This window comes from Camelus bactrianus, chromosome 1 (assembly GCF_048773025.1).
Source record: "Camelus bactrianus isolate YW-2024 breed Bactrian camel chromosome 1, ASM4877302v1, whole genome shotgun sequence".
NCBI classification, from domain to species: Eukaryota; Metazoa; Chordata; class Mammalia; order Artiodactyla; family Camelidae; genus Camelus; species Camelus bactrianus.
In genome coordinates, this window is record NC_133539.1 from 128,282,399 (window position 1) to 128,295,585 (window position 13,187).

Genomic DNA, 13,187 nt, shown 5'->3' on the forward strand with positions numbered 1-13,187 from the left:
AAAGTTTCTTTTCAGTTGCAAACTCCATTCCATACATATATATGGGGAGGTACTAGCTCCAACTCGGTTTTACAGTGAAAACTGCAGGAACTTCAAGCCGGCACTAGGAAACAGACTGAGAAAGCAGAGAAAAAGTGTCTCCTGCAACCCCTTCCCTTGGTGCTAGATGAACGAACGTCTCTCCACTTGCTCAGTTCTGAGAGATAAGTGTGTGTGAAAGCCGTCCTTCACCTAGCTTGTTGGGAACACAAAGTTTCTTTTCAGTTGCAAACTCCATTCCATACATATATATGGGGAGGTACTAGCTCCAACTCGGTTTTACAGTGAAAACTGCAGGAACTTCAAACCGGCACTAGGAAACAGACTGAGAAAGCAGAGAAAAAGTGTCTCCTGCAACCCGTTCCCTGGGTGCTAGATGAACGAACGTCTCTCCACTTGCTCAGTTCTGAGAGATAAGTTTGTGTGAAAGCCGTCCTTCACCTAGCTTGTTGGGAACACAAAGTTTCTTTTCAGTTGCAAACTCCATTCCATACATATATATGGGGAAGTACTAGCTCCAACTCGGTTTTACAGTGAAAACTGCAGGAACTTCAAACCGGCACTAGGAAACAGACTGAGAACGCAGAGAAAAAGTGTCTCCTGCAACCCGTTCTCTTGGTGCTAGATGAACGAACGTCTCTCCACTTGCTCAGTTCTGAGAGATAAGTTTGTGTGAAAGCAGTCCTTCACCTAGCTTGTTGGGAACACAAAGTTTTTTTTCAGTTGCAAACCCCATTCCATACATATATATGGGGAAGTACTAGCTCCAACTCGGTTTTACAGTGAAAACTGCAGGAACTTCAAACCGGCACTAGGAAACAGACTGAGAAAGCAGAGAAAAAGTGTCTCCTGCAACCCGTTCCCTTGGTGCTAGATGAACGAACGTCTCTCCACTTGCTCAGTTCTGAGAGATAAGTGTGTGTGAAAGCCGTTCTTCACCTAGCTTGTTGGGAACACAAAGTTTCTTTTCAGTTGCAAACTCCATTCCATACATATATATGGGGAGGTACTAGCTCCAACTCGTTTTTAGAGTGAAAACTGCAGGAACTTCAAGCCGGCACTAGGAAACAGACTGAGAAAGCAGAGAAAAAGTGTCTCCTGCAACCCCTTCCCTTGGTGCTAGATGAACGAACGTCTCTCCACTTGCTCAGTTCTGAGAGATAAGTGTGTGTGAAAGCCGTCCTTCACCTAGCTTGTTGGGAACACAAAGTTTCTTTTCAGTTGCAAACTCCATTCCATACATATATATGGGGAGGTACTAGCTCCAACTCGGTTTTACAGTGAAAACTGCAGGAACTTCAAACCGGCACTAGGAAACAGACTGAGAAAGCAGAGAAAAAGTGTCTCCTGCAACCCGTTCCCTGGGTGCTAGATGAACGAACGTCTCTCCACTTGCTCAGTTCTGAGAGATAATTTTGTGTGAAAGCCGTCCTTCACTTAGCTTGTTGGGAACACAAAGTTTCTTTTCAGTTGCAAACTCCATTCCATACATATATATGGGGAAGTACTAGCTCCAACTCGGTTTTACAGTGAAAACTGCAGGAACTTCAAACCGGCACTAGGAAACAGACTGAGAAAGCAGAGAAAAAGTGTCTCCTGCAACCCGTTCTCTTGGTGCTAGATGAACGAACGTCTCTCCACTTGCTCAGTTCTGAGAGATAAGTGTGTGTGAAAGCCGTCCTTCACCTAGCTTGTTGGGAACACAAAGTTTCTTTTCAGTTGCAAACCCCATTCCATACATATATATGGGGAAGTACTAGCTCCAACACGGTTTTACAGTGAAAACTGCAGGAACTTCAAACCGGCACTAGGAAACAGACTGAGAAAGCAGAGAAAAAGTGTCTCCTGCAACCCGTTCCCTTGGTGCTAGATGAACGAACGTCTCTCCTCTTGCTCAGTTCTGAGAGATAAGTGTGTGTGAAAGCCGTCCTTCACCTAGCTTGTTGGGAACACAAAGTTTCTTTTCAGTTGCAAACTCCATTCCATACATATATATGGGGAGGTAATAGCTCCAAATCGGTTTTACAGTGAAAACTGCAGGAACTTCAAACCGGCACTAGGAAACAGACTGAGAAAGCAGAGAAAAAGTGTCTCCTGCAACCCGTTCTCTGGTTGCTAGATGAACGAACGTCTCTCCACTTGCTCAGTTCTGAGAGATAAGTGTGTGTGAAAGCCGTTCTTCACCTAGCTTGTTGGGAACACAAAGTTTCTTTTCAGTTGCAAACTCCATTCCATACATATATATGGGGAGGTACTAACTCCAACTCGGTTTTACAGTGAAAACTGCAGGAACTTCAAGCCGGCACTAGGAAACAGACTGAGAAAGCAGAGAAAAGTGTCTCCTGCAACCCCTTCCCTTGGTGCTAGATGAACGAACGTCTCTCCACTTGCTCAGTTCTGAGAGATAAGTGTGTGTGAAAGCCGTCCTTCACCTAGCTTGTTGGGAACACAAAGTTTCTTTTCAGTTGCAAACTCCATTCCATACATATATATGGGGAGGTACTAGCTCCAACTCGGTTTTACAGTGAAAACTGCAGGAACTTCAAACCGGCACTAGGAAACAGTCTGAGAAAGCAGAGAAAAAGTGTCTCCTGCAACCCGTTCCCTGGGTGCTACATGAACGAACGTCTCTCCACTTGCTCAGTTCTGAGAGATAAGTGTGTGTGAAAGCCGTCCTTCACCTAGCTTGTTGGGAACACAAAGTTTCTTTTCAGTTGCAAACCCCATTCCATACATATATATGGGGAGGTACTAGCTCCAACTCGGTTTTACAGTGAAAACTGCAGGAACTTCAAACCGGCACTAGGAAACAGACTGAGAAAGCAGAGAAAAAGTGTCACCTGCAACCCGTTCCCTTGGTGCTAGATGAACGAACGTCTCTCCACTTGCTCAGTTCTGAGAGATAAGTGTGTGTGAAAGCCGTCCTTCACCTAGCTTGTGGGGAACACAAAGTTTCTTTTCAGTTGCAAACTCCATTCCATACATATATATGGGGAGGTACTAGCTCCAACTCTGTTTGACAGTGAAAACTGCAGGAACTTCAAACCGGCACTAGGAAACAGACTGAGAAAGCAGAGAAAAAGTGTCTCCTGCAACCCGTTCCCTTGGTGCTAGATGAACGAACGTCTCTCCACTTGCTCAGTTCTGAGAGATAAGTGTGTGTGAAAGCCGTCCTTCACCTAGCTTGTTGGGAAGACAAAGTTTCTTTTCAGTTGCAAACTCCATTCCATACATATATATGGGGAGGTAATAGCTCCAACTCGGTTTTACAGTGAAAACTGCAGGAACTTCAAACCGGCACTAGGAAACAGACTGAGAAAGCAGAGAAAAAGTGTCTCCTGCAACCCGTTCTGTGGGTGCTAGATGAACGAACGTCTCTCCACTTGCTCAGTTCTGAGAGATAAGTGTGTGTGAAAGCCGTCCTTCACCTAGCTTGTTGGGAACACAAAGTTTCTTTTCAGTTGCAAACTCCATTCCATACATATATATGGGGAGGTACAAGCCCCAAATCGTTTTTACAGTGAAAACTACAGGAACTTCAAGCCGGCACTAGGAAACAGACTGAGAAAGCAGAGAAATAGTGTCTCCTGCAACCTGTTCCCTGGGTGCTACATGAACGAACGTCTCTCCACTTGCTCAGTTCTGAGAGATATGTGTGTGTGAAAGCCGTCCTTCACATAGCTTGTTGGGAACACAAAGTTTCTTTTCAGTTGCAAACCCCATTCCATACATATATATGGGGAGGTACTAGCTCCAACTCGGTTTTACACTGAAAACTGCAGGAACTTCTAACCGGCACTAGGAAACAGACTGAGAAAGCAGAGAAAAAGTGTCTCCTGCAACCCGTTCCCTTGGTGCTAGATGAACGAACGTCTCTCCACTTGCTCAGTTCTGAGAGATAAGTGTGTGTTAAATCCCTCCTTCACCTAGCTTGTTGGGAACACAAAGTTTCTTTTCAGTTGCAAACTCCATTCCATACATATATATGGGGAAGTACTAGCTCCAACTCGGTTTTACACTGAAAACTGCAGGAACTTCAAACCGGCACTAGGAAACAGACTGAGAATGCAGAGAAAAAGTTTCTCCTGCAACCCGTTCCCTGGGTGCTAGATGAACGAACGTCTCTCCACTTGCTCAGTTCTGAGAGATAAGTGTGTGTGAAAGCCGTCCTTCACCTAGCTTGTTGGGAACACAAAGTTTCTTTTCAGTTGCAAACTCCATTCCATACATATATATGGGGAGGTACTAGCTCCAACTCGGTTTTACAGTGAAAACTGCAGGAACTTCAAGCCGGCACTAGGAAACAGACTGAGAAAGCAGAGAAAAAGTGTCTCCTGCAACCCCTTCCCTTGGTGCTAGATGAACGAACGTCTCTCCACTTGCTCAGTTCTGAGAGATAAGTGTGTGTGAAAGCCGTCCTTCACCTAGCTTGTTGGGAACACAAAGTTTCTTTTCAGTTGCAAACTCCATTCCATACATATATATGGGGAGGTACTAGCTCCAACTCGGTTTTACAGTGAAAACTGCAGGAACTTCAAACCGGCACTAGGAAACAGACTGAGAACGCAGAGAAAAAGTGTCTCCTGCAACCCGTTCTCTTGGTGCTAGATGAACGAACGTCTCTCCACTTGCTCAGTTCTGAGAGATAAGTTTGTGTGAAAGCCGTCCTTCACCTAGCTTGTTGGGAACACAAAGTTTCTTTTCAGTTGCAAACCCCATTCCATACATATATATGGGGAAGTACTAGCTCCAACACGGTTTTACAGTGAAAACTGCAGGAACTTCAAACCGGCACTAGGAAACAGACTGAGAAAGCAGAGAAAAAGTGTCTCCTGCAACCCGTTCCCTTGGTGCTAGATGAACGAACGTCTCTCCACTTGCTCAGTTCTGAGAGATAAGTGTGTGTGAAAGCCGTCCTTCACCTAGCTTGTTGGGAACACAAAGTTTCTTTTCAGTTGCAAACTCCATTCCATACATATATATGGGGAGGTAATAGCTCCAACTCGGTTTTACAGTGAAAACTGCAGGAACTTCAAACGGGCACTAGGAAACAGACTGAGAAAGCAGAGAAAAAGTGTCTCCTGCAACCCGTTCTCTGGGTGCTAGATGAACGAACGTCTCTCCACTTGCTCAGTTCTGAGAGATAAGTGTGTGTGAAAGCCGTTCTTCACCTAGCTTGTTGGGAACACAAAGTTTCTTTTCAGTTGCAAACTCCATTCCATACATATATATGGGGAGGTACTAACTCCAACTCGGTTTTACAGTGAAAACTGCAGGAACTTCAAGCCGGCACTAGGAAACAGACTGAGAAAGCAGAGAAAAAGTGTCTCCTGCAACCCCTTCCCTTGGTGCTAGATGAACGAACGTCTCTCCACTTGCTCAGTTCTGAGAGATAAGTGTGTGTGAAAGCCGTCCTTCACCTAGCTTGTTGGGAACACAAAGTTTCTTTTCAGTTGCAAACTCCATTCCATACATATATATGGGGAGGTACTAGCTCCAACTCGGTTTTACAGTGAAAACTGCAGGAACTTCAAACCGGCACTAGGAAACAGACTGAGAAAGCAGAGAAAAAGTGTCTCCTGCAACCCGTTCCCTGGGTGCTACATGAACGAACGTCTCTCCACTTGCTCAGTTCTGAGAGATAAGTGTGTGTGAAAGCCGTCCTTCACCTAGCTTGTTGGGAACACAAAGTTTCTTTTCAGTTGCAAACCCCATTCCATACATATATATGGGGAGGTACTAGCTCCAACTCGGTTTTACAGTGAAAACTGCAGGAACTTCAAACCGGCACTAGGAAACAGACTGAGAAAGCAGAGAAAAAGTGTCTCCTGCAACCCGTTCCCTTGGTGCTAGATGAACGAACGCCTCTCCACTTGCTCAGTTCTGAGAGATAAGTGTGTGTGAAAGCCGTCCTTCACCTAGCTTGTTGGGAACACAAAGTTTCTTTTCAGTTGGAAACTCCATTCCATACATATATATGGGGAGGTACTAGCTCCAACTCGGTTTTACAGTGAAAACTGCAGGAACTTCAAACCGGCACTAGGAAACAGACTGAGAAAGCAGAGAAAAAGTGTCTCCTGCAACCCGTTCCCTTGGTGCTAGATGAACGAACGTCTCTCCACTTGCTCAGTTCTGAGAGGTAAGTGTGTGTGAAAGCCGTCCTTCACCTAGCTTGTTGGGAACACAAAGTTTCTTTTCAGTTGCAAACTCCATTCCATACATATATATGGGGAGGTAATAGCTCCAACTCGGTTTTACAGTGAAAACTGCAGGAACTTCAAACCGGCACTAGGAAACAGACTGAGAAAGCAGAGAAAAAGTGTCTCCTGCAACCCGTTCTCTGGGTGCTAGATGAACGAACGTCTCTCCACTTGCTCAGTTCTGAGAGATAAGTGTGTGTGAAAGCCGTCCTTCACCTAGCTTGTTGGGAACACAAAGTTTCTTTTCAGTTGCAAACTCCATTCCATACATATATATGGGGAGGTACAAGCTCCAAATCGCTTTTACAGTGAAAACTACAGGAACTTCAAGCCGGCACTAGGAAACAGACTGAGAAAGCAGAGAAAAAGTGTCTCCTGCAACCCGTTCCCTGGGTGCTACATGAACGAACATCTCTCCACTTGCTCAGTTCTGAGAGATATGTGTGTGTGAAAGCCGTCCTTCACATAGCTTGTTGGGAACACAAAGTTTCTTTTCAGTTGCAAACTCCATTCCATACATATATATGGGGAGGTACTAGCTCCAACTCGGTTTTACACTGAAAACTGCAGGAACTTCTAACCGGCACTAGGAAACAGACTGAGAAAGCAGAGAAAAAGTGTCTCCTGCAACCCGTTCCCTTGGTGCTAGATGAACGAACGTCTCTCCACTTGCTCAGTTCTGAGAGATAAGTGTGTGTTAAAGCCCTCCTTCACCTAGCTTGTTGGGAACACAAAGTTTCTTTTCAGTTTCAAACTCCATTCCATACATATATATGGGGAGGTACTAGCTCCAACTCGGTTTTACTGTGAAAACTGCAGGATCTTCAAACCGGCACTAGGAAACAGACTGAGAATGCAGAGAAAAAGTGTCTCCTGCAACCCGTTCCCTTGGTGCTAGATGAACGAACGTCTCTCCACTTGCTCAGTTCAGAGAGATAAGTGTGTGTGAAAGCCGTCCTTCACCTAGCTTGTTGGGAACACAAAGTTTCTTTTCAGTTGCAAACTCCATTCCATACATATATATGGGGAGGTACTAGCTCCAACTCGGTTTTACAGTGAAAACTGCAGGAACTTCAAACCGGCACTAGGAAACAGACTGAGAAAGCAGAGAAAAAGTGTCTCCTGCAACCCGTTCCCTGGGTGCTAGATGAACGAACGTCTCTCCACTTGCTCAGTTCTGAGAGATTAGTGTGTGTGAAAGCCGTCCTTCACCTAGCTTGTTGGGAACACAAAGTTTCTTTTCAGTTGCAAACTCCATTCCATACATATATATGGGGAGGTACTAGCTCCAACTCAGTTTTACAGTGAAAACTGCAGGAACTTCAAGCCGGCACTAGGAAACAGACTGAGAAAGCAGAGAAAAAGTGTCTCCTGCAACCCGTTCCCTTGGTGCTACATGAACGAACGTCTCTCCACTTGCTCAGTTCTGAGAGATATGTGTGTGTGAAAGCCGTCCTTCACCTAGCTTGTTGGGAACACAAAGTTTCTTTTCAGTTGCAAACTCCATTCCATACATATATATGGGGAGGTACTAGCTCCAACTCGGTTTTACAGTGAAAACTGCAGGAACTTCAAGCCGGCACTAGGAAACAGACTGAGAAAGCAGAGAAAAAGTGTCTCCTGCAACCCGTTCCCTTGGTGCTAGATGAACGAACGTCTCTCCACTTGCTCAGTTCTGAGAGATAAGTGTGTGTGAAAGCCGTCCTTCACCTAGCTTGTTGGGAACACAAAGTTTCTTTTCAGTTGCAAACTCCATTCCATACATATATATGGGGAGGTACTAGCTCCAACTCGGTTTTACAGTGAAAACTGCAGGAACTTCAAACCGGCACTAGGAAACAGACTGAGAAAGCAGAGAAAAAGTGTCTCCTGCAACCCGTTCTCTGGGTGCTAGATGAACGAACGTCTCTCCACTTGCTCAGTTCTGAGAGATAAGTGTGTGTGAAAGCCGTCCTTCACCTAGCTTGTTGGGAACACAAAGTTTCTTTTCAGTTGCAAACTCCATTCCATACATATATATGGGGAGGTACTAGCTCCAACTAGGTTTTACAGTGAAAACTGCAGGAACTTCAAGCCGGCACTAGGAAACAGACTGAGAAAGCAGAGAAAAAGTGTCTCCTGCAACCCGTTCCCTTGGTGCTAGATGAACGAACGTCTCTCCACTTGCTCAGTTCTGAGAGGTAAGTGTGTGTGAAAGCCGTCCTTCACCTAGCTTGTTGGGAACACAAAGTTTCTTTTCAGTTGCAAACTCCATTCCATACATATATATGGGGAGGTAATAGCTTCAACTCGGTTTTACAGTGAAAACTGCAGGAACTTCAAACCGGCACTAGGAAACAGACTGAGAAAGCAGAGAAAAAGTGTCTCCTGCAACCCGTTCCCTTGGTGCTAGATGAACGAACGTCTCTCCACTTGCTCAGTTCTGAGAGGTAAGTGTGTGTGAAAGCCGTCCTTCACCTAGCTTGTTGGGAACACAAAGTTTCTTTTCAGTTGCAAACTCCATTCCATACATATATATGGGGAGGTAATAGCTCCAACTCGGTTTTACAGTGAAAACTGCAGGAACTTCAAACCGGCACTAGGAAACAGACTGAGAAAGCAGAGAAAAAGTGTCTCCTGCAACCCGTTCTCTGGGTGCTAGATGAACGAACGTCTCTCCACTTGCTCAGTTCTGAGAGATAAGTGTGTGTGAAAGCCGTCCTTCACCTAGCTTGTTGGGAACACAAAGTTTCTTTTCAGTTGCAAAATCCATTCCATACATATATATGGGGAGGTACAAGCTCCAAATCGGTTTTACAGTGAAAACTGCAGGAACTTCAAACCGGCACTAGGAAACAGACTGAGAAAGCAGAGAAAAAGTGTCTCCTGCAACCCGTTCCCTTGGTGCTAGATGAACGAACGTCTCTCCACTTGCTCAGTTCTGAGAGGTAAGTGTGTGTGAAAGCCGTCCTTCACCTAGCTTGTTGGGAACACAAAGTTTCTTTTCAGTTGCAAACTCCATTCCATACATATATATGGGGAGGTACTAGCTCCAACTCGGTTTTACAGTGAAAACTGCAGGAACTTCAAACCGGCACTAGGAAACAGACTGAGAAAGCAGAGAAAAAGTGTCTCCTGCAACCCGTTCCCTTGGTGCTAGATGAACGAACGTCTCTCCACTTGCTCAGTTCTGAGAGGTAAGTGTGTGTGAAAGCCGTCCTTCACCTAGCTTGTTGGGAACACAAAGTTTCTTTTCAGTTGCAAACTCCATTCCATACATATATATGGGGAGGTAATAGCTCCAACTCGGTTTTACAGTGAAAACTGCAGGAACTTCAAACCGGCACTAGGAAACAGACTGAGAAAGCAGAGAAAAAGTGTCTCCTGCAACCCGTTCCCTTGGTGCTAGATGAACGAACGTCTCTCCACTTGCTCAGTTCTGAGAGGTAAGTGTGTGTGAAAGCCGTCCTTCACCTAGCTTGTTGGGAACACAAAGTTTCTTTTCAGTTGCAAACTCCATTCCATACATATATATGGGGAGGTAATAGCTCCAACTCGGTTTTACAGTGAAAACTGCAGGAACTTCAAACCGGCACTAGGAAACAGAATGAGAAAGCAGAGAAAAAGTGTCTCCTGCAACCCGTTCTCTGGGTGCTAGATGAACGAACGTCTCTCCACTTGCTCAGTTCTGAGAGATAAGTGTGTGTGAAAGCCGTCCTTCACCTAGCTTGTTGGGAACACAAAGTTTCTTTTCAGTTGCAAACTCCATTCCATACATATATATGGGGAGGTACTAGCTCCAACTCGGTTTTACAGTGAAAACTGCAGGAACTTCAAACCGGCACTAGGAAACAGACTGAGAAAGCAGAGAAAAAGTGTCTCCTGCAACCCGTTCCCTGGGTGCTAGATGAACGAACGTCTCTCCACTTGCTCAGTTCTGAGAGATAAGTTTGTGTGAAAGCCGTCCTTCACCTAGCTTGTTGGGAACACAAAGTTTCTTTTCAGTTGCAAACTCCATTCCATACATATATATGGGGAAGTACTAGCTCCAACTCGGTTTTACAGTGAAAACTGCAGGAACTTCAAACCGGCACTAGGAAACAGACTGAGAACGCAGAGAAAAAGTGTCTCCTGCAACCCGTTCTCTTGGTGCTAGATGAACGAACGTCTCTCCACTTGCTCAGTTCTGAGAGATAAGTTTGTGTGAAAGCCGTCCTTCACCTAGCTTGTTGGGAACACAAAGTTTCTTTTCAGTTGCAAACCCCATTCCATACATATATATGGGGAAGTACTAGCTCCAACACGGTTTTACAGTGAAAACTGCAGGAACTTCAAACCGGCACTAGGAAACAGACTGAGAAAGCAGAGAAAAAGTGTCTCCTGCAACCCGTTCTCTGGGTGCTAGATGAACGAACGTCTCTCCACTTGCTCAGTTCTGAGAGATAAGTGTGTGTGAAAGCCGTCCTTCACCTAGCTTGTTGGGAACACAAAGTTTCTTTTCAGTTGCAAACTCCATTCCATACATATATATGGGGAGGTAATAGCTCCAACTCGGTTTTACAGTGAAAACTGCAGGAACTTCAAACCGGCACTAGGAAACAGACTGAGAAAGCAGAGAAAAAGTGTCTCCTGCAACCCGTTCCCTGGGTGCTAGATGAACGAACGTCTCTCCACTTGCTCAGTTCTGAGAGATTAGTGTGTGTGAAAGCCGTCCTTCACCTAGCTTGTTGGGAACACAAAGTTTCTTTTCAGTTGCAAACTCCATTCCATACATATATATGGGGAGGTACTAGCTCCAACTCAGTTTTACAGTGAAAACTGCAGGAACTTCAAGCCGGCACTAGGAAACAGACTGAGAAAGCAGAGAAAAAGTGTCTCCTGCAACCCGTTCCCTTGGTGCTACATGAACGAACGTCTCTCCACTTGCTCAGTTCTGAGAGATAAGTGTGTGTGAAAGCCGTCCTTCACCTAGCTTGTTGGGAACACAAAGTTTCTTTTCAGTTGCAAACTCCATTCCATACATATATATGGGGAGGTACTAGCTCCAACTCGGTTTTACAGTGAAAACTGCAGGAACTTCAAACCGGCACTAGGAAACAGACTGAGAAAGCAGAGAAAAAGTGTCTCCTGCAACCCGTTCCCTTGGTGCTAGATGAACGAACGTCTCTCCACTTGCTCAGTTCTGAGAGGTAAGTGTGTGTGAAAGCCGTCCTTCACCTAGCTTGTTGGGAACACAAAGTTTCTTTTCAGTTGCAAACTCCATTCCATACATATATATGGGGAGGTAATAGCTCCAACTCGGTTTTACAGTGAAAACTGCAGGAACTTCAAACCGGCACTAGGAAACAGACTGAGAAAGCAGAGAAAAAGTGTCTCCTGCAACCCGTTCTCTGGGTGCTAGATGAACGAACGTCTCTCCACTTGCTCAGTTCTGAGAGATAAGTGTGTGTGAAAGCCGTCCTTCACCTAGCTTGTTGGGAACACAAAGTTTCTTTTCAGTTGCAAACTCCATTCCATACATATATATGGGGAGGTACTAGCTCCAACTCGGTTTTACAGTGAAAACTGCAGGAACTTCAAACCGGCACTAGGAAACAGACTGAGAAAGCAGAGAAAAAGTGTCTCCTGCAACCCGTTCCCTGGGTGCTAGATGAACGAACGTCTCTCCACTTGCTCAGTTCTGAGAGATAAGTTTGTGTGAAAGCCGTCCTTCACCTAGCTTGTTGGGAACACAAAGTTTCTTTTCAGTTGCAAACTCCATTCCATACATATATATGGGGAAGTACTAGCTCCAACTCGGTTTTACAGTGAAAACTGCAGGAACTTCAAACCGGCACTAGGAAACAGACTGAGAACGCAGAGAAAAAGTGTCTCCTGCAACCCGTTCTCTTGGTGCTAGATGAACGAACGTCTCTCCACTTGCTCAGTTCTGAGAGATAAGTTTGTGTGAAAGCCGTCCTTCACCTAGCTTGTTGGGAACACAAAGTTTCTTTTCAGTTGCAAACCCCACTCCATACATATATATGGGGAAGTACTAGCTCCAACACGGTTTTACAGTGAAAACTGCAGGAACTTCAAACCGGCACTAGGAAACAGACTGAGAAAGCAGAGAAAAAGTGTCTCCTGCAACCCGTTCCCTTGGTGCTAGATGAACGAACGTCTCTCCACTTGCTCAGTTCTGAGAGATAAGTGTGTGTGAAAGCCGTCCTTCACCTAGCTTGTTGGGAACACAAAGTTTCTTTTCAGTTGCAAACTCCATTCCATACATATATATGGGGAGGTAATAGCTCCAACTCGGTTTTACAGTGAAAACTGCAGGAACTTCAAACCGGCACTAGGAAACAGACTGAGAAAGCAGAGAAAAAGTGTCTCCTGCAACCCGTTCCCTTGGTGCTGGATGAACGAACGTCTCTCCACTTGCTCAGTTCTGAGAGATAAGTGTGTGTGAAAGCCGTCCTTCACCTAGCTTGTTGGGAACACAAAGTTTCTTTTCAGTTGCAAACTCCATTCCATACATATATATGGGGAGGTACTAGCTCCAACTCGGTTTTACAGTGAAAACTGCAGGAACTTCAAACCGGCACTAGGAAACAGACTGAGAAAGCAGAGAAAAAGTGTCTCCTGCAACCCGTTCCCTTGGTGCTAGATGAACGAACGTCTCTCCACTTGCTCAGTTCTGAGAGATAAGTGTGTGTGAAAGCCGTCCTTCACCTAGCTTGTTGGGAACACAAAGTTTCTTTTCAGTTGCAAACTCCATTCCATACATATATATGGGGAGGTACTAGCTCCAACTAGGTTTTACAGTGAAAACTGCAGGAACTTCAAGCCGGCACTAGGAAACAGACTGAGAAAGCAGAGAAAAAGTGTCTCCTGCAACCCGTTCCCTTGGTGCTAGATGAACGAACGTCTCTCCACTTGCTCAGTTCTGAGAGGTAAGTGTGTGTGAAAGCCGTCCTTCACCTAGCTTGT